At 44.2% G+C, this 20,358-nt stretch overlaps 1 protein-coding gene across 5 annotated transcripts in view; it reads left to right on the forward strand.

Annotated features, from left to right (window-relative positions):
• Positions 1-20,358, forward strand: part of OSBPL3 (oxysterol binding protein like 3) — a 94,887-nt gene that overhangs the window by 7,911 nt on the left and 66,618 nt on the right. The window contains exon 1 of one of the 5 annotated variants that reach the window (XM_081164443.1): positions 9,755-9,887. The exons of the other annotated variants lie outside the window; for them this stretch is intronic. The gene's annotated coding sequence lies outside the window, so the exon portion shown is untranslated. Of the gene's footprint in view, positions 1-9,754; positions 9,888-20,358 lie in introns of those variants that run through there. 5 annotated transcript variants of the gene reach the window in all.

Raw genomic sequence — 20,358 nt, forward strand, 5'->3', positions numbered from 1 at the left:
TGAGCTTCATGGCTGAGCAGGAGTTTCCAGTCATAGACCTGGAACAGACCTCAGCAGCCTTCAGATGCAGAAAACCCACTGTTTCAGCATCCTTAATAGGTGGTTCTCCAGCCCTTGCTTTGATGCTTATCATACATTGGGAAAAAATGGCTTCCCTGCAATAATCCTGGGAATCATAGTTTAACTCTTGCAGATCTCCAGCACCCTTAACAAACACAGTTCCCAGGATTCTTTGGGGGAAGTCATGTGCTTTAGATGTGTGATGCGTATCAAGTCTCTTTCCAAGTCTGAATCATAGCCAGTCTAGCACGTCACAAATATTTGTCGTAGCTCAGAGAACTTGACTAGAACTAGCCTGGTGTTTCAGTCTTACGATTCCAGGACTTGCTTGCTGATAAGTACATTTTCTCAGGTGCCCTTCAGTTATGGTCCTTGGGTACATGGGACCCACTTTTTCCATGATGTGTCCCCATGTGATTTGCTTTGTCCTTGTGCGATGGTGCTGTGAAAATCAGCTCCTGCGTGGCTGAGGTTGGCAGCTGAAGGGCACCTCCATAATGCACATAGTTTATATTTAAACTGTAAGCTTGTTTCTTGTTAATGCAGTTGTTAGTTTTAAAATCTGCTTGGTCTTTATCTCGCCAGCCAGGTGTTTGGTTATGGGATATGTGTAAACACGGGAATAGCGGCGATTAGATAAATTGCAGTGAAAATCTGTCATTTGAGGTAGGCAACGTAACATCCAGTGTGTATTTCCTTAATTTGCGGTTATCTCCTCAATTTGTGGCTACACTTCGAAATGCAGCTAAAACTTCTGAATGAAAACTCTCACTTGAATATATCACCATAGATATATTCCCTAAATTGCACGTGCTTAAGGCAACAATCTGCAGCCGCTTAGTGCAATCCCAGCGACTTTAATTGAACTGCTCTGGAGTAAATGGGTTGTCAATTACAGCCCAGTTTTCTGGAGCTGCTTAGATTTCTGGAGCACAACAGCAGTTTGTCCTGCCACAGTAAAGACAACATTCTCTGATAAGCCAATGAGCCAAAGCCATATGTCTCTGGCAGTGTTCGAAATTAGCTAGGTGCCACAGGATTGCACCTGACATCTCCACCATCTGGAGGTGCATGCCTGGGGATCATTGGATCTGGACTGTTTTTACACACTAGCAACACATCCTGTAGAATTCTATCCACCATATTTTATCTGCACCATCAGAATGAATTTCAGGAACCAAAATGCTTTTTCTGTGCAGCCTGAGCAGGATCAGTGAACAATGTTACAGCTAATTGTTGTAGCTTGTCTTCACCCCTTCACCCCCCCATCTGCTCACAAGTTGTAAAGACTACAGTGGTGCCTCGCAAGATGAAATTAATCCGTTCCGCGAGTCTCTTCGTCTTGCGGTTTTTTCGTCTTGCGAAGCACGGCTATTAGCGGCTTAGCGGCTATTAACGGCTTAGCGGCTTTAAGAAAAAGGAAACAAACTCGCAAGATGTTTCGTCTTGCGAAGCAAGCCCATAGGGAAATTCGTCTTGCGGAACGACTCAAAAAACGGAAAACTCTTTCATCTTGCGCGTTTTTCGTCTTGCGAGGCATTCGACTTGCGAGGTACCACTGTATTCTTACAGTATGAATGGTCCGTGTCACCATTAAGAAAAAGAGGTAGGAATAGGCCAATATATATGTGGACTGTCCCTGGATCGAGCGACTTTTCGAATTCTCAAAGCTGAAGCAGCATAGTGGATTTAGAAGCTGACATAGGAAAGGGTTGCTTGTCTTCTAAACAGTTGAAGAAGGCAATTTGTCAGCCTGCAGGCACATTGCATTGTTAGACTCTTACTGTGGCTGAAGCCTGATCTACCTTGAATTAGGAAGTCTTGGCAAGGTTTTGTTGCCTGTGTGTGTGAGCGGTCAGCTAAAGATCTTTGCATGCCTTTGGTCTGCTTTTGAGAGATCAAGAGTTGAGCTTTTTGCACAATAACTTTAGCAACTGTCTTCAGGTGGGAACAGTATCTAAAGGTTTTGCACATTCTTGTGAGCTCCAGCAGCTGCCCCTTTAACTGAAGAAAGGGCATAATTTGGAGAAATGCATCTCATTGACCACTGTAAGATATAGGGTGCTGGACTTCATAGGCCTTGTGTCTGCTCCAGCAAGGCCGCTTTTATGTTTTTAAGCTTGAAAGATGAATTCCAATTTCTGAGGGATTACTGTACTGGAGGAATGCATAAATGCAAGAAAGAATCTACCTTGCGGCATCCCTGCTTTTCAGGAGGCAGCTATGATTCAGTAAAACAGGTTTATTGTTTTCACTCCAGAGGATTTTCTTGCAACAAGTATTGTCCTGTCCTAGTCAAATTATTTTGACTATAAGAGCCTGCTCGTGCTTGCTTAAAAGCTGATAGGAACCCTAGTTGATGAATTTAACCAATTACCCCTTTAAAGCTTAATAATAATTTTATTATGTATATGCTACCCATCTGACTGGGCTGCCTCAGCCATTCTGGGCAGCTCCCAACAATATTAAAAACACAATAAAAACTTTAAAAACTTCCCTATACAGGGCTGCCTTCAGATGTCTTCTAAAAGTCAGATAGTTGTTTATTTCCTTGACATCTGATGGGAAGGCGTTCCATAAGGGGGGGTGCTACTGCCAAGAAGGCCCTCTACCTGGTTCCCTGTAACTTCACCTTTTGCAGTGAGAGAACCAGCAGAAGGCCCCTGGAGCTGGACTTCAGAATACCTATGTCTGCAGATGTATGTGTTGTTATTGCATCTCTGGCATGAGAAGGAGAGAGGAAAAGGGAAGAATTCTCCGAGGCCACTGTATGAAAAACCCCATTAAAATATTTTAGGTAATAAAAATAAACTATGTGAAAGTGAGCATCCCACTGGGAAGGAGTCCCGCCGTGTTAATTGGTGCTTGCTCTCCGGTAAGTTTGCCTTGCAGCCATCTTCTTTTACAAAGGGTATCAGACAAATTTTAGCAAACTATTTAATTCTGCCCCAGTCCCTCCCCCCCCCCCCGGCTTTTTTAGTTTTTCTACAGAGCCAGAGTAGTCAGCTGAAGAAGAATAATGTTGACATGTTAAAGGGGAGGCAACATTGATGGACTGCTCATTCCCACTTACAATTAGTCTGGCAGTTCAGTTTTATTTATTGAGGTGGTGAGTTCCTCCGTTTGTCTGATGAAAGACCATCTCTCTGCTGTATAAATAGACATCTCATGGCAGGGATGGAGGGGAGAGGAAGAGAGAGCATATAAAAGGGATTGGTTGGTAGTATCTGCCTGTATTTTATAGGCTGTAAAATTTGTGGGAGTGTCATTGTGTGTGCACTCTGATTAATTTTAAGATGTATTAATGTGTTTCACAGCTTTAGTTTGTGCTGAACATCACGGCTAACTTCGCTCAATATTGTGACAGTCTTGCCAGGCACCTTGTTTTAAACATTTCAGTTTAGAGCTTGTTTAAAAAGAAAAACTTAGCTTTCCAGCAGACATCTTCTCCAGAATCACATTAAATAGGGTGGTGATGGCAAGATTATCAGTGCCGGTGATACCTTCATTCTCTCATGTGCATCATGCTTCTGGGAAGAGACCATCAATGGGGAAGATAAAATCCCAGCTACTGTATACTTTTAGTTTGGATTTTGTACATCTAAAAGTGCTTATTTTTATTAGCTGAGATTTAAGTAAGCTCCTTCTCAGTATATCATGATGTGCAATGCTATTTTTCTAGAAAAAGAGGTGCCGGAACTCACCAGGAAAACCTCTTCTCTTAGAATGGCATTGGTGCCCACCTGAGAGGTGCCGGAATTGAATTCCAGGGAGTTCCAGCTGAAAAAAGGCCTGATGATATGGTTTTACTAGGGAAGCAAGGGCACCTATCGGGACACAGGTGGCGCTGTGGGTTAAACCACAGAGCCTAGGACTCACTGATCAGAAGATTGGCGGTTTGAATCCCCGTGATGGGATGAGCACCCATTGCTCAGTCCCTGCTCCTGCCAACCTAGCAGTTCGAAAACACACCAAAGTGCAAGTAGATAAATAGGTACTGCTCCGGTGGGAAGCTAAACGGCGTTTCCGTGCGCTGCTCTGGTTCACCAGAAGCGGCTTAGTCATGCTGGCCACATAACCCAGAAGCTGTACGCCGGCTCCCTCGGCCAATAAAGTGAGATGAGCGCCGCAACCCCAGAGTCGGCCACGACTGGACCTAATGGTCAGGGGTCCCTTTACCTTTAAGGGCACCTGTGAGCAATTTAGACATAATTTTATCCATCTAGTTTTTTCTTGAGTGTATGTATGTACACAAGTACATCTATATACATAGTGTTTTCTTACTCCTTGCTATTATTATTATTTACTAAGTTTGAACTGGGCCTAGAAACTAATTGGCAGCCAGTGCAGTCAGGCCAGGATCAGACCGCTGCCGAATTCTGCACTAGCTGGAGTTTCCGAACCATCTTCAGAGGCAGCCCTGCATATAATGCGTTGCAGCAGTTTCACCAGATGCGAGGTATTGTTGACAGTGCTGCGTGGTCAATGGCTGTATCTATCCACCCACCTGCTCTCCCTCCTCCCTGTTGGAAATGTTCCGGTACTTAATTGGAAACTCAAAACCTGCTTGAAAGTATGGATGTCTAGTACGATGTTTTATTTATTTATTTAAAGAGAAGGTAAATTGCATCTCCCTCTTGCGACTTGATGTAATCTTGCTTCTGGTAATATAGTTGTGTTGCATTACCCAATGTTGATTGCTACGCAAACATGCCTTATTTACTGAAACCAGGATTATCTGGGTGGCGTGGTTTGGAAGGACGGTTGCATCCTGCGAAACTGGGCTTAATCTTGGAGGCTCACCCTTGTATATAATGTTCTTGAGGTTTTGGGTCAGTCCTCCATCCGCTTGGCTGTTGAATGGACACAATATTAATTTTAAGATAAGCATCTTCTCCCTTTTGTCGTTCAACCTGTTGCCGCTCTTGGAAGCAGTGTGCTAGATTTTAGCAGAGTCCTGCACACGCACAAGGAAGGGGCTTAGTCTGCAGTCCCAGCCCCCGTTACCTGGGAGAAAACCTCACTGAATTCTGAGTAGACACTCAGGTTTGCACTGTAAGCAACTGTTGGATGCATTTTGGCAACAGGGACTGTTTTGCAGTCTTCTTGCCATCAGGTAATGAACTTGTTTGGGCACATTTATTAACCTTTCCTCCTACTGTTAGTATGTGCATGCATGTGTTTGCATGTGTCAGAGAGGCTGGCCAGTGTGGGGTGCTGGATAAAAATTTTCTAATTGTTTTTGAAGGCTCCATACTCAAATTCCTGCAGACTCATGAAGCTGGCTGGGTTTAAGTAAGGGGTTGTCTCTGTCCGACTTACCGGACAGGTAGCAAAGGGGAACAAGGGAACTGCAAAGCACTTCACAGACAGAAAACAGCCATAGGCAGTTTCTGTTACACAGTAGTGCGCGCTCTCTCTCTCTCTCACACACACACACACGAAAATACCCATTCTCCCAACTGGCAACTGATAGGATGGGAAAATGCCTTTTTGTGATAGTAGGTAGTGCTGTGCTACTCATTTCAGTAACTCATTTCAGCTACAAAATGGGTTGCATGCAGATTGGGCTATATAAAAATACGAAAGCTGTGCATTTCTGTCCCTTTTCCAGGGTCTTCTGCCTCAGCCTCCTGCTTCAGAAGTTAAGCAGAGGAAGGACACCAAGGACTCATTTAAAAGGCCCGCTTTTGAGAACAGTTTCAGACCATGACATTTTCAAACCCATCACCAAGCCTAGAATCATAAGAGTTGGAAGGGACCTTGAAAGTCACTTAGCCCAATCCTCTTTTTCAGTGCTGGATCTGCAGTTTTTAGGGAACTTCTAGGGAAATTTTTAATGTTTAATTCTGTATTGTGTTTTTAATATTCGATTGGGAGCCGCCCAGAATGGCTGGGGAAACCCAGCCAGGAGGCGGGGTATAAATAAATTATTATTATTATTATTATTATTATTATTATTATTATTATTATTATTATTATTGAGTGTGTGTTGCAGCTACTGTGTCCTTGGCATATAGTTGTCCAGCCTCTCTTGTATGAATCTCTCCAGGTAAAGAGAGCCCATTACCTCTTGAGGCAGTCTGCAGTCTCTCCTAATGGGATCTGCTTCCCTTCAATTTCCACCCATTAGCTCTGCTCCTGCCCTCTGAAGCAGCAGAGAAGAAGCCTGCTTCATCTTCTGCATCACAGCCCTTCAGGTATTTGAAGGCCGCAATTATGTCTCCCATTAAATTTCTCCTCTCCAGGCTATATTTCATCGTACCAAGAAAGCAGGCTCCGGCCTTTTGAAGATGTAACATGCGCAGAGACCAACGTTTGTTGCGCGCAGCTGAAAATTAGGCTTTGGAATTAGGAGAAATTGTCATTGTTCACACTAGTAGATTTCTGCTTGCGGCAGATTTCTCATCTAGATCGCTTGGAAACATCCCACAGTTATATTGTGTGCTGCTTTTGTAGAATCTTAGAATTGAAGGGACTTTGAGGGTCATCTGTAGTGTAATCCCCTGCAATGCAGGAATATGCAGCTGGTCCACAGGGGGATTGAAACTGCAACCTTGGCATTATCAGCACCACACTCTAACCAACTGAATTCTCCAGATCCTCATTTCTATTATAAAATAATGATGTCAGCATAAAATCTCCATCAGGTAATATTGCCATAAACAAAAGGTTTAGGATTAGGGGCATATATATTTCTTCAGATATGTTCATAACTGGCTTCCCTCCTTCCTAGAGGGAAAGGAGCAGGTGCTAAACAGGTGATTTACATAGAAACAGAAAGATGGCACAGATTTACATAAAACTTTGGCTATGTTTTGATGGGAATTAGAGATGATTACTATAACTTAAGGGACGCGGGTGGCGCTGTGGGTTAAACCACAGAGCCTAGGACTTGCCGATCAGAAGGTAGGCGGTTCAAATCCCCGCGACGGGGTGAGCTTCTGTTGTTCGGTCCCTGCTCCTGCCAACCTAGCAGTTCGAAAGCACGCCAAAGTACAAGTAGATAAATAGGTACCACTCTGGTGGGAAGGTAAATGGCATTTCCGTGTGCTGCTCTGGTTCGCCAGAAGCGGCTTAGTCATGCAGGCCACATGACCTGGAAGCTGTACGCCGGCTCCCTCGGCCAGTAAAGCGAGATGAGTGCCGCAACCCCAGAGTCGGCCACGACTGGACCTAATGTTCAGGGGTCCCTTTACTTTTACCTTTACTATAACTTAAATAGCAATGCCATACACTTTACCATAGTGGGGAAGGTCACAGAAAGTTGATCTGCCTGCATAGCTCAGTCAGCAGAGCATGAGATTCTTAATCTCAGGGTTGTGGGTTTGAGCCCCACGTTAGGCAAAAGATTCTTGCATTGTAGGGGGTTGGACTAGATGACCCTCGTGGTCCCTTCCAACTCTACAATTCTATGCTATCCAGGTGCTAACTGCTGATGAGAATCTCAAGGCTTAGCTGCTTCGGGTTTTTAAAAACATTTTAACCTGGCTTGAACCAGGCAGCCCTTTACTTCTTCAGAGAGAGGTGTGCCCTCTGTAAAACAGGACACCTTGTCACCCTGGACTAAAAGTTAATTAAGGATCTGTTGAAATGAAGTTCAATGTTAGTATGAATTTAGCTTAGGGGAAAGGAGGATTTCAGCAGCTGATCAATACAGATGGCTACTGAAGAAATTGCTAATCTTAAAATGTGCTTTGGGTTATGGATGAGGAATACTTTACAAGAGGAATAACATTTGGCATTATGAGATTATCAGATTATGAGTCCAACGTAGGACATAGAGTGACAATATCGAACGAGACTCCTTGCCATGTAGGTTAATGTCTTGTTTGTGCAATTTTTTAATGGGTTTCAGGTAACCTGTTAAGTAATTCATTGGTCAAACTGCTTTTAATAACTACCTTACACAGCATGTAGAAATGGAGAGCAAAGTCCACCTAAGTCTCAGCCTGGTTTGTGAAATCTTTTCCCAATTCCAGGAAGCTTATTTGTATGTCATAATATTTCTCCTTGGTTTAAAATAGCTTATCTTCTGCCTTGCCCCAAAACAAAATGTGCACTCCTTGATTGCATCAGTTCCTTTCTTTTTTAAAAAATAAATAAATGTGGGGGGGGGGGAGGAAAACCCAGACACAATTCTTAAGTGTTTTCCTAATTGACTTCTAGAAATATAGTAGTGAGCGGCAGGTATAATTTATAAGTGCATGGCTAATGCTGATACTTGACTGCTCTTTGAAAGCACCGAGATGCAAGAACAAAGCTTTTCTTTACACACAAATGGACCGCAGTCATAGTTCCTCCTTTTAAAATTCCCTTGTGTTGAAAAAGAAACAAGTTCATTATAGCAATTTAACTATAGGTTTATAGTACAGTATGTTATAGAGTTAAAATGCAAGTATGGGGAAGGAGGTTGTTCCTTTGTTTCTCCAACTCTGAGAGCACTTCCTTCTTTTTCCCTGGCATCTTAACTTGGCTAGGTCCTTTAACCACTGGAGCTGTCCCATGGTTGATGTGGTGCAGTGGTTAGAGCATGAGCCTTGGACCGGGCATGCTCTTTGGGCTGTTTGCAGGGGGAATTACCTTCCCCCCCAAAAAAAGAAGTACTTCTGCAAACCTTGAGGTTCCACCAAGCATGTTGATACTTCCCTCTTCTTTCTCAGTGTTCCCTTGTTTTCTGTACAAGCAATTCTCAACTTACGCTAGGGTTATACTCCGGGGATAGAGCATAAATCACGTACAGTCAAAGCACATTGGGTTCAGTGGTGGGTGGGATTGCCAAAGTATTTCACCCCTGGACACCCGCCTTCTTTCTGCCTCCTTTTTAATTTTTCTTTTTGCCAAGTGCATAAAGCTGAACACGCAAAAGTTAAATGTGCACAAGTTGTGAGTTACCTGTCCAAGCCTGGCAGCGGTGCTTGCCAGCTGCATTTGCTATTAGAATAATAGAAGATGAATATATCCAGATTAAGAGCACAGGCTGGAAAATTTGCGTTTTAACCTGAAAATATTTCTCTTCCATTAAGATAAATGAGATTTGTAAGACAGTAGGGTTCTTCGTGGTTTTATTGCATCATCATCTTGAGGAAATGTGTGTGCTGGGTCCCCATTTGAGGATGTGCTATTTTCCTCGTGATTGGTGATACAGTGGTACCTCGGGTTACAGACGTTTCGGGTTACAGACGTTTCAGGTTACAGACACTTCAGGTTATAGACTCTGCTAACCCAGAAATAGTACCTCGGGTTAAGAACTTTGCTTCAGGATGAGAACAGAAACCGTACGGCGGCAGCACAGCGGCAGTGGGAGGCCCCATTAGCTAAAGTGGTGTCTCAGGTTAAGAACAGTTTCAGGTTAAGAACGGACCTCCAGAACGAGTTAAGTTCTTAGCCCCAGGTACCACTGTCCATGGACTCTCTACTAGCCATTCTAAAGGAGCATAGGAAGAGGAAGAGGAAGCTACCTTTTCTTCCTTCTCCTCTCCTAACTGGAATATCAAAACAACCTAAGACTGGCTCCCAAATTCGACTAAGGTATAGTTTCTGTGAAACTAGCACTGGAGAACTTGTTTGGCAACTTTTGTAGGTGTGGCAAGTAAAGGGGATGAATGTTGTCACCTTCCCTTCCAGAAAAGAGACCAGCTTTGTCTCTTTAAATGTGTGTGTGTGTGTGTGTGTGTGTACATGTGTGTGCATGGTCAGAAAAAACATCAGTGGATATTTGGTGAACACAGTATGCAGCATACCTTAATCCACAATTAAACAGAAGTAATCCTCAACTGAGTTTCTAGTGAGACTAGTGAAGATGTGAGGCAGCTTCTTCACTGGAGGTGAAAACAGATCTATAGATGTGAAGTAACATGTTAGCTTCATTGTTTTCTGGAACCCTATACTGTAAGCTGCCTTGGGTACGGTAAGATAGGAAGGAGGTCTGCAAATTAAAAATGAAATAGTTGGATGTAAGTGACAATGAATACACACCCCCTTTTTTTTTTTTACTCTGAATATACACTTGAGATTTCTTAGGACTTGGATTCAGTGAGTTTCTGTGCCTAATCAGTTCATACATTCATACGAACCATGTGAATGTATTCATAGCATCTGTACATTATTGATGACACAAAAAACTTACTAAAATTCATAGGTTTGCAAAGATGTTTTGGGAAAATAGTGTCTAGAGATGGAATTATGGGCCCTTTGGATTACATCTTTGGTGTTTCCTCATAATAGGGAATGGTTTACTTTGATATCCTTCACTGCTTTCCTAGGGCAGATAATATGTACAGTATGTCTCTGTGATATTCATACTGGACATGAAGAGCTGTGACCTTCCGGTTTGTATTTCTATAAGCCATAGACTTCACTTCGGTGAGTCAACAATGACAAGTCTGGTTCTGTCTCTGTGAACACAGGGAAGGAAGTCTGACACATCTCCCTTCACTAGGCTTTTCTGTGGCATGTTTTTGTGTTGTGAGCCTACTTTGCCCATGTTTTCTTCCATTTTTAATACCAATTAGATTTGTTTACTAGGTAGAGATGGAGTTGTATCCTTTCACCTGTGCAACATCACTTATAGCTGTTGACTGGCTGTTTACAAAATCCTGCATCTTTCATACAACGGTATATGAAGCCCAACTCTGATTTCTGAGTTTTTTCATATGGACCTTTGCGTCTTTGCCTTTAAAAAAAAAAAAAGGTGTGTGATAATACAAAAGCCATGTTACTCGGGTGAAAGGAGATCTTTCCCATTGCCCTTCCCAAATAACAATCCATTTTGTGTTGTTGGTACTGAACCTATCACCTCTGTTCAGGAACACAATCATTACTGGAAACAGACTGAGGTGAGGCACAAGCTGAGAAGGTTAATTAAAAAAAAACATTTTTCACCCTGGGTGACTCACAGGTACTCCACAGTTTTTCCCGAGTTTCAAAAGTCTGAAGATAAGGAGCTGGTTTTTATGCCAAAGACCCATCTATTTTCTGTTAGGAAAGTATGTATGATGCCTGTGTGCTGTGTGGAATCTGGCAAAGCCTATTCTAACATTCCGTCCTGAGACTCCTGACTATAAACGAAGGCTAGAACTATACTTGGCGGTGGAGGAGAACACAAGTATTTTACATGCCTGTGGCTGGTTGTGCCAGTGCTATTGCAGCGTAGTTTAAAATCCCATTTCAGTTAAGAGTTTGTGGTTTGCTGTGCTTTGGCTGTATTGCTTCCAGAAGTTGGAAACGAAAGACAAAATAAAAAGTACCCAACTGAAATTTTCTTTTTGGGGATATTCCTGGACCTCTCTTCAGTAAGACCGCAGAGCAGTTAACGAGCAATAACCATTTTCCTCTTCCTTTCATTTTAGAATGTAGAAGGGACCAGAATAAAGTGGTTCTTAGGATGGCATCAGTGGCGTAGCGTGGGGGGTGCAGGGGGGGGCTGGCCGCACCGGGTGCAACATCTGGGGGTTAGGGTTAGGGGGCGCCAATCCACGGGTTAGGGGGCGCAAATTACTTGCCTTGCCCCGGGTGCTGACAACCCACGCTACGCCATTGGATGGCATTGTCTTGCAACTCCTCCTCACCTAAACATTTCCAGTATAAACCTGAAAACAGTGTCCCACTTCTCAGATAGAGATCCTCCTATTTGGATGAAGATCCAAATTTACTGTTAGAAACTGAACTTTGAATTATTGCAGTCACAGATTTGGAAAGCTACCTACTGAATGCACAGGCTTCCTGTAAGAAGAAAACTGCAGAGCTGAAAATGTGCACAGTATCTTTTAATTTATTGAGTTTTAGGCTACCTACATACATTTAAAGCATGCTGACACCCAAGGATCTTGGGAACTGTAGTGTACACCTAGCAGAGGCATAATTCCCAGCATTCTTAACACACTACAGTTTCTAAAATTATTATTATTTTTTAAGGGAGAACATGCTTTGTATGTTATTGTGCATACATAGCTTTATGTAATAACAAACCTGTTGCCCACCCATCAAGTGAAAATTGTTAACAGCAGAATACAGGACTACAGATCTTTAACATGTTATCCTGCTGGTACATAGAAAAAATGAGTGTTGCAAGCAATGACTCTTATTCAAAGAGGATAAAAAAAAATCTCAAGAGGGTATAATTACAGCTAATACAGATTTCAGGGGAGGAGTGTGCTTTCTTAAATCACATTAATTCCCCCCCCCCGCACTACCCACAATTTCTTGCTTCATGCCTTAGCCCTGTCTCTTGTACAATGCTTCCTCTGAATTACGTGCCCCCCCCTTTTCCCATCTTCCTGCTTTGACTGCAAGATTAAAAACAAAAGGAACACTCCTGTTTACTCACCCCTGAATGTTGGCAACAGTGCTATGAAAACTGTCAACTGGCTGAAAGAAAGCATTTGGTGGAGCTGGGCAAGTCATAGGGATTTGCCAAAAAAAATTCCAAAGCGCACAAAGATGGATAGGGATTTTGCAGCACTAAATCTGCGGCGGGGTGTGTGCTTGCCAATAGTGTGCATCAGATTTTGGGGATAAAAACATGTCCTGTCCTGAACAGCGTTTATAGACTTGCAAAACAATACTTTTAATTCATTGCCCTCCTCCTTGCCATTATTCTGCCCTTTCCTAGCCTGTCAACTGCCAGGGACCAGTGGAGGGGTGAAAGAGAAGAGATTTGCATACTTGTTACCTGGCTTTCAGTGCTCAGTGTTGGGTGGGCCACAGTCAATAGCAGATGAGAAGGGCACTTTTGGGGTGGGGTTGATTGAAGAGGAGACTACTAGCAACTTTTTAAGTTCCTATCACACAGGAAGGTGAGGTTTAGTTTATTTACTTGTTCGTGGCATTATGGATTTCCAAACTGGCAAACAAAGGCATCCTATGATGACAGGTGTGATAATGTGGCTTGAAATTCTGAATGCTTATTTTGGCCTCCTTGTGATGAATGGAAACCTGTTTTTGCCCCTGAGTTGATGTTTTGAGGCTGCAATCCTAATTGTGCTTATGAGGGAGTAAATGCCATACTTGGTGGTATTTTATTCCAAGCAGAACATGCATCCTGTGACCCAGGATATACAGCCTGTGCTAAAAGATCGCTTATATAGTTCTTAGCACACAAAGTCTCTGAGTTCAGCGGCCACGGCAGATTTCAGTTGGCTTCCTGCGAGCTTCAGAATGCTGCATTTGCATGCAATGGCAATGTTAGGGGCTGGCTGGAGTGAGTGATGGCTGGATACTTATACCGGGAGAAAGGGGACTGGAGTCTGACTTGGAAGGAAGGGATCAGTGACCTGTAGCCTGAAGAAGAGGTGATAGGTCAGGCTGGTGTAGAGTCAAAGGCTTCCACACATCTACCTTCTGCTCCCAACTCTCCTGCTCCACTGTCTCCTAGGACCAGTTGAGGATTGAAGAGGGAGCAGCAGAAATAGGTTACACACAGGCATGGTTTTCACCTGCTTGTGTGCAGCTCAGGTCTCTGTTGCTGCCACTGCCTCATTGGATAGGAGTAGCTGAAAGGTGTTGGGTCGGTGGACATGGCTTTTTCTAAGTTGTAAGTGTACTTTTAACAGTCAACAGTTACTTCCTCACTCTGGACATTCCTTGCCTGGCAGCGCCATGGCAGGCAAGCTTAATGAATCATAATGTGCACAAGCTTCATGCTACTGATCTGATTCTGTCCTGGATATACAGTGGTGCCTCGCAAGACGAAATTAATTCATTCTGCAAGTTTTTTCTTCTTGCGAGTTTTTCGTCTTGCGAAGCACGGTTTCCCATAGGAATGCATTGAAAATGCGTCCCTACGGAGACCGTCCGGGGACAGAGGGGAAGCGCCGCGGGCCTTCCCCTCTGTCCCGGGACCTGTTTTAAAGCGAGGGAAGGGGCAGCGGGGAGAATCGCTTCTCCCCGTTGCCGCCCCTTGGTTCAAAAGGGGTCTGAGGAGAGAGGGGAAGGTGCGCGCGCCTTCCCCTCTGTCCCCTCTTTTGAAGCAAGGGGCGGAGGGGAGAAGATCGCTTCTCCCCGTTGCCGCCCCTTGGTTCAAAAGGGGTCCGGGGACAGAGGGGAAGGCGCACGCGCGCCTTCCCCTCTGTCCCCGGAGATTGCGGGGCTGGCAACAGGGAGAAGCGATCTTCTCCCCGCCGCCCCTTGCTTCAAAAGAGGTCCGGGGTGCGGGGGCAAGCTTCGTTTAGCGAAGCAAGCCCATAGGGAAATTCGTCTTGCGAAGCAACTCGAAAACGAAAAAACCTTTCGTCTTGCGAGTTTTTCGTCTCGCGAGGCGTTCATCTTGCGGGGCACCACTGTACCAGGTGCATAGAACTTGTAGCACTGCAGATGCTCTTGAACTCCAGTTCCCATCAACCCCAGCCAGCATGGTCAGTGGTCAGCAAGCCGAGTTGTAGCCCAGCAGCAGGCAGTCCTCAGGTTCCCTACTCCTGGGATAAACCAATCAGGAAAGGGCTAGCTTAGCAACCCCCCGGGATCAAGGTTCATTTCACCCTAGCAAAGCACAGATCAATAAACCAATAACAAATCACGATTTAAGGCTGCCTAGTGATTCTGGTTTGTTAGGACAAAAGAAACCATGATTCCAGGTTTGGGTGTAATTCTAAGCTACTCCCCTTCCTGGTATGTTTCCCTGTTGCTGGGGAAGAGCAGAGCAGGAGTGATCTGACTGAAACCTTGACTCCCCATTATGGGTGGTGGCAGCCTGCTCAGCCAATTATCAGTATGTCTGCACTGGGGTGTCCCAATGCACAATCAAAACGCCTGTAAAATCTGCACATGGTCCTGGTAATGTTTTTGGTAAGGAGTCTGGTTTCCTAGCTTTGTTGTTGAAACACTGGCACTACTTTAATGATGTTGCTCATTATTTCTAGATAGACACGACAGAGAAAGTAGTCCCCATTAGCTTGCTGCTCAGATTAGCATAGAAGGATGTCTCCTTATAAGTGATTAAGACTATTTAGCCTGCAGTCCTGTATCACTTATGTGGGACTAAACCCCATTGAACTCATGGGACTGAAGTCTTAGCAGGTTTGTATAGGACTGCACTGTTAATGTGGCCTGCTAAGAATTTGGCTAGAGTATTTTCCAGCAAGTAATCTATTTGGCAGGAGTCAACCTGGGCAAGGTTGGCTAAATATTTTTGCCTTTTAAAAAAGTTCGCTCACGTTCACCTCTGTGTCCTCCTTTCTCTCCCTGCTGTTGCCCGAAAGAAATGAGCTTGCAAGGAAAGGAGATAAAAAACCATGAAAGCTGATCTTGCCTCCTCGCTTCATTCTGATAGACGAGGTGGAAGAGAGAGTCACACAGCAGCAAAGGAAGGTAGACCGGGCGAGAAGGTACTTTCTCAGTGTTTCTCTTCAATTGTGTGCAAAGAAGAGGAAGTGACATTTCAGTAGATGATACTATTGTGAATAAATGGCCGTGAAGATTATGTCTTATGTCTGAAAATTAATTGGAAAGTATATGGGGCAGAGGAGGCAATTCTTCCTCTCTGAGAAGGAAATGACTTGCAAGTGGCCATTTTACAAGGGGTGAGGGAGCCTCCTCCCCACTTCTTCCTCAGAGTGCATCCCTGAGACAATCGAGTTGCTGACATGTGCATTGTACCAGTATGGAGGCAGTGGTGTTCTGAGTCAATGTGTAGATTCGGAACATCTTACCATAGACTTCCAACCTTTAAATACGCCCAAATCGTAGGCAGCTATGTCAGTCCATTGGGGAATAGTTCAAAATCAACAGTAGGGCAATGCCTTTATTAGGCCCTACTACGAGTCTCAGAGTAGTGAGAAGGCTTTTGAGCTGTGGAAGCCACATCTTCAATATGGATATTAAGCAATCAATAATGTGAGGAGGACAAAAAAACCTGGTAAAGATGGGTGGGGGGACACACACCAAAGTCTTCTGTTTGTCTTAAGACAGAATGCTGGGAATATTATCCAGGTTTAATGGGATTAGAACAGACATAGACAAACTCCGGCCCTCCAGATGTTTGGGACTACAATTCCCATCATCCCTGACCACTGGTCCTGTTAGCTAGGGATGATTGGAATTGAAGTCCCAAACATCTGGAGGGCCAGAGTTTGCCTATGCCTGGATTAGAACATGCTATTTGACATTTTGACTTGCATAAATAAACATATCTGGGTGAAAATGTCCATGTTGCAAACAGAGTTTAAAACACTATTTAAGTGGAGCTGTTTTTACTATGGAAATATTCTTGCTGGAACACAATGTGATTGAGCAACCCTAACCGTAATACAGGGTGCATGAACTTTCTTTAGTCTCTGTAAGTCATCTTCAGGATTGATGTCTTAATAGCTGCACTGTTTTCATCGCAACTGTTGATAGCAGGGCAAGCAGGTATGGTTCAGGTTTTTTTTAAAAAAAAGATTGCCTGGGTAACAAACATATAAACATTCTAATAAACTGGAGTACCGTTTGTTTAGAGCAAATGAAATTTTATTATATTATTATGCTGCTTCTTGACCAGATGGTTGAAAAATTAGGCATGCTGCCAAATCAGCGAGTTGCTTTGTATATAAGTCCTGGTGGGCAACTAGTTTCAATTGGAGGCCTCCGATCCAATTTCCTACTGCGTAGCTGCAGCTATACTTCTGAGTAGGTTGGCTACAGGAGAACTTACAAGTCCATTTTCTTAGCCATTCTCTGGCACAGTTCAGATGCACTGCTAAGACAAACCATGGCCTAGCATGAGCATGTGGGCTCCTGGAAAGGCGATGGCAGCCCCTGTGCTTTTCTTCTGGGTCTGTGATGCCACGCTACATGAAGCTAATCCATGGTTTGGTTTAGCATGTTGTCCAAACCTGGGCTCATGGTTAGTCTCCTCCAAGCAAACCATGAGCTGTGAACCAAGATCAAACCTTGGTTACAGCTTCTAGGAACCCACACACTCGTGCATTTGTGTGCCAGCTGTTGTTTGACTTTGTGTTACATGTGAACCGGGTTTCGGTTTATAGTTTTCCTGCTAATTTGAGTCTTTAAGTTGAGTAATGAGCTCATTCTGCAAGAGGTGGAAATGAGACCATGCCCAGTAACTGCTAGCGTGTGGATGGCATGGGCAACATGTGTAGAGATGAGCCTGCTGTTTCTGCTATGTGCCCCCCACCAAATGACACGGAACCCAAATCAATCTGGGTTCTACATCTTGGGAGGGCCTGTATACATAGATCAGGCTCTGCTTTGTAGACATGCTGCCTCGATAAATGAATGGGGTGTAGGATCAGTGAATACCAATCAACTCCCGGCTCCCGCAACTTGTTATTCTCTTAAGAATGACTGGACAGGGCTTTGCACTTCCAGCTCACAGAAAGGGTTGAGATTAAGGCCTTTAAAGAAACTTCATTACAAATTCTCTCCATAGCTGTCAACTTTCAGATTTGAAAATAAGGGATCAGCAGCCTCACCTATCCCAGGGACAGTCTACGGGATATCTAACAATCCGGGATAGTAGCGGGAAGCAGCGGGAAATGGCGCTGGAATAAGGGAATTTCCCACAAGAAAAGGAAGGTTGACAGCTATGATTCTCTCTGTGCTAGGTTATGGGGTATGGAAACTGTGGACTCCGTCTCCCATCAGTGCTAGAAACTCAGATATATAAGCTAGACACCAAATGGCTCCTTAAACCAGGGTTACAGTCGCCAAAATGGAATGCCTAGTTTGCCATTTTGGGGCCAGACAGTCGTATATTTCAATATGGCTTTTTGGTTCCTGAAATTCATTCTGATTGTGCGGATAAAATATCACAGAGAGAATTCCACAGGATGCATTGCTGGTGTGTGAAAACAGTCAAGATCCAAGGATCCCCAGGCATGCATCTCCAGATGGTGGAGGCCTCAGGCTTGGCATCTTCACTCGTCCATGAGTGGTCAATAGCCAGGTGCAAAATGCGCTTAGCTCCTGGCGAATTTCTAATGCTGCTTCCCATCCGCCACAGGCTGTGTGGCCAGTGGCGAGGGGGATGATGGAAGTTGTAGTCCAACCCCATGTGAAGTTGATAGGAGCTGCAATATGAACTCCAGTAGCTGAAACTAAAGTAGCAGAGCCCAAACTGCAGTGGTAGAACCTCTTCTGCCTCCCTTCTGTCAAGTTGCGTTGATTCAGTTTATATGCATGCTCCTTCAGGCAGTAGTCAGCTTCTACATTATCCTCCCCAGGACACAGCGAGTGAGCTGTACTGAAAGAGAAGGTCATAGCTGGGTAACTTTGACTGCACCGGTCTTCTGTTTTTGCCTGGGATATTCCAGATAGGTTTTTCATTACAAATCTGTACTTCGTTGCTGAATACTCAAGTGTTGCAGATGGTTTCTGGCCATGGAGTCACTGAGGTGCCAGTCATGCTTTCTTACACTTTAATGGTTTAGAAGAGAATAAAAATTATGAAGACTCTGCAGCAGAACTGTGAACAAGTAATTACCTCCGTTTCCAAACCCAGTGGTTAGGAGCCAATCAAACCAGATCAAAGATCCCTGAATAATGCTTGTCTGGTGAATATTAAGGAGATTATCTCCACAGCCACCAAAAGATAAATAAATTTGCAAGAGTAAATTGCCAGTGGTAATCTACAATATTCTTTCTTTCTCAAATCAGAAGCCGCATTCCCCCGAATTCCCTTTGCAATGTTTCTCTTGAGGCGTAGTTCAGCTTAACTCCTTGTTAGCACAGTTTTGTGTCAGTAAATTGTACTATAATGAATACCTATTCAGTCTGCTGTAGGGATGAGTAATGTTGTGGCTTGTTAGACAAGCATAAATCTGTGGAATCTCTGTGCTGTGTTACTGACAGCTTTCTTTTCTCCTTATTAGGCATGGGAAGGAGAACTAAAACTGATCAAGAGATAATATCCTCATAAAAGACAGATAAATGTATTTGCAAATTGATGCCAAGAGTGTTCCATGCTTACGACTGCCAGAATTTATAGCATTAACCACACGCTGTTCCTTTTTCAAAAGGGACTGCATTACACGTTGAGTGTATTGGCAAGTAGAAAAATGAGATAATGCGGCCCTGTAATTAGTTCCCCAGCCGAGAACAGCAAAGCTCCTCTGGGTAGCCAGCTCCATTATTCTGTGTGCCATGGTGGGGAGGACTGAGCCAGACAAAAACTTTGGGAGCTGGTAAAAAGCTTTCGGCTTACCTGTGTGGCTGACATTCAAGAGAAACAAAAAAGAATGCACTAGAAGAACTAAGCATGTACTCAGCAAGGGCTCTTAAGTTTGGCTGCATCATTCATGTGCTATGATTTTATCCTAGAGGAATGCATTCCAAAACACTACCTTCTCCATGAAGCCTTTGGGGGAAACCCCTGGAGCAGCAACAACTAACCTGTTGCTCTCCAGATGTTGTTTGTCAGGGACAGGCTGGATGAGGAGGAGTGATGGAGCTGCCAGCCCAAGAGCCCCCCAGGGAGGACTCCAAAGACGACACCCTAGAGTCCGGAGCCTGGTGGTGGGACATCGAGGAGCAGTCGGCAGAAGGGATGAGCTGGGAGCTGATAGAAGAAGGAGACCTGAGTGATCAAGGGGGAGTCAGGAGAAGGAGGGTCCTCTAGGACATGATTAGAAGCTGAGAGTCACTCCGTATATGTCATTTTGAGCAAAGAATTGGCTAGGAGAGGTAGTGCTTGCCTTACCCCTTTGCCTGCCTGCTGTTTTACCCATCCAGATCACTCCCAAGTTGTCATCCCCCACTGCCCAATGCTCTAGTTGCCTCTCCGCTCATGGGCATAGCCAGGGGAGGCAGGGAGGGGCAGCTGCCCCCCAGTCAATAAAATTCAGTAAAAATCATAGCAAACTGAGGTTCTGCCCCCCCCACAAAAGGCCTCCCCCCCCAAAAAAAAATATCCTGGCTATGCCCATGTCTCCACTCCTCAGCATTGTCCCTCCCAAAGCTTGCTTTTCATTTAAAAATCAAGGAAACATGCGCTGGAGTGCAATGTGTTTGCCCGTCAATAAATGGCAGCTAATTCATTTGTAAGTTGGTCTGCCATATTGTCTCTGTCTGGATTCCAGAATCCAATTAGTACTGGGAAGTGATGATACCTGAGCTTTTATGCCTTTCAGACTAACAAGGGAGGACAGCAGGCTATAAAATATTTAAGAGCCCTAGCAAAAGGACAAAACAGCCATGCACTAAATAAAAGAAAGGGCTGATCACTTTGTTCAAGTGTGGTAAAGGCTGCAAAGTGTTTTCAAATTGACGCTCTTCAAGTCTGAAAGGCAGCATTTGTGTGTTTTGAAGAAGCATGCTTGCTCAAAGAGGAGTGATGTATGAATGCTATCGGCCCAATGGGGA

This window comes from Podarcis bocagei, assembly GCF_964188305.1.
Source record: "Podarcis bocagei genome assembly, chromosome: 12".
Taxonomy (NCBI): domain Eukaryota; kingdom Metazoa; phylum Chordata; class Lepidosauria; order Squamata; family Lacertidae; genus Podarcis; species Podarcis bocagei.